A 2,072-nucleotide genomic window follows, 5' to 3' on the forward strand; every position below is an offset into this window, starting at 1 on the left:
GCTATGAGCTCCTCATTTGAGTAAAAACGCTTACCGGTGAGCCATCTCTTCAGGTTAGGGAACAAGTAATAGACGCTGGGGGCCAGGTCTGGTGAATCCGGTGGCTGAGGAACCAATTCGAAGCCAATTTCATGCAATTTTGCTTGTGTAACTAAGCATGAATGGTTTTACCTTTTTCAAGATAGTCCACGAATATTATGCCATGTGCATCCCAAAATACGGTGGCCATAACCTTTTCGACACATTATTGCGTTTTTGGTCCACTGTGAGGAAACGCGGCACCCATCGCGCGCAGAGCTTCTTCATGCCCAAAACTGAATGCACGATATTGCCCACACGTTCCAATGATATGCCTACAGCATTAGCTACCTCTCTCAATTTCACTTTGGGATCATTCAACATCATATCATGGATTTTTTCGACATTTTCTGGTGTAGTGACCACTTTTGGGCGCCCAGATCGTTCCGCATCAACTTTGCTCGTACGGCCACAAGGAAACTCGGTAAACCACTTATGAATCGTTCCAATCGACGGTGCAGAGTCCGGGTAATACTTATCCAGCTTGACCTTGGTCTCGGATATCGTTTTCTTGCAAACATAGTAGTGTTTGATCAAAATTCGAAACTCAGATTTTTCCATATTAAAAAAACTCGGAGGTTAGTCGCTCCTCATCAGAATATCGTAACTAAATACAGAAAAATATAACTGTAAAAAGTGAGCGTACCTCTTAATGTAGCAAATCGCTATTTTTCACACTTAATGTAGTAAATATAGATAGAAAAAATATCATGTATTTTGATGTAAAATACCTTTATTTCATTTGATGCAAAGTCCAATAATTCTAAATTGTTTATTTTTCCATACACATAGAAAAAATTAATTTAAAATTGTGTCGCTAATAATTTTGTGAATTTATAACGAAAATCGATAGCTCCGATATCCTTACTTCCGTCTTGAGAATTGTAAGTTTGATCCATTCCATAATTTCCATCGTGATTACAATTACCTAAAAAAATATTCATACACTCCTTGCTATACTTTATATTCCACAGCACGCTTTCATGAAAATAGGAAATAACCAAGTTTATTCAGCGGCGAATTCTGAAGAATAAGATGTAAACGAAAATCGCCATACAAATACGAGCGAAAGTGTTGAAGACAATTTCCCAGACTGGTAAATTGCCTGCATCACTTTCGCTCGTACTTGAATGCTGATTCTCGTTTACATTATATTCTTTCAAATTCATCGCTGAATAAACTTTGTCATTTCCTATTTTCATGATAGTGTGCTTTGGGGTATGAAAATTGGTACACAACGACGACTTGGAAGCAAATTCTAGAGAACTGAAGCATAATGATATAGTTGTTTCGTTCGTATATAATTAAGAACAAAAAGAAAAATCACAGTTTTCGTTCAGAAACAGTCGAGCGTATGCAGCTGATATGGGTATGATAGGTCCATCATAAGTATTGTCATCCCACATTGTTAAGTAAATAGTGTTCTCTTTCATTGGATGAAATCCTCTTATTGCACCTGCAACCAATTTTGTAAGAAGAAGCCGACATTAATGAATACAGATTTTGTACAGTACTATCTTATATATTCATAAATTTTAAATAATCAAGGATAAAAAAGAACGTTCTATGTTCTCACGCAAGAAAATTTGTCTTTTATAAGAGAGGGAAACCGCGGATGAGATGGGATACATATTTGTTTTTAATTGAGGCACAAGTTTTAGGTTGTAATTGAAATCACCACCTCGCTACGAATTTGAAAATTACCTTGTGCATGATTTTTACTCGCAAAATAAATTTTTATTATTAAGTAGGTAGTGGTATGTATATTCTGATGAATAAATAATAAAAACTGTAGAGCGGGCTTGGATTGAATTGGAAAGACAATTGTGAGAACGCATGGACAAAAGGAAGCCAGATGTATAATTCATCTGAAAGAAACACTGAAAATACGATATTCTAATTTATAGAATTTCCCACTAAGTTAAATAATATTTGCAACTTGAAGAGGCGCCAAAAAATATTCTTAATATAAGATGGAGGCCCTCATACCTAAA

The sequence above is a fragment of the Belonocnema kinseyi genome, chromosome 3, assembly GCF_010883055.1.
Source record: "Belonocnema kinseyi isolate 2016_QV_RU_SX_M_011 chromosome 3, B_treatae_v1, whole genome shotgun sequence".
In the NCBI taxonomy this organism is placed as follows: domain Eukaryota; kingdom Metazoa; phylum Arthropoda; class Insecta; order Hymenoptera; family Cynipidae; genus Belonocnema; species Belonocnema kinseyi.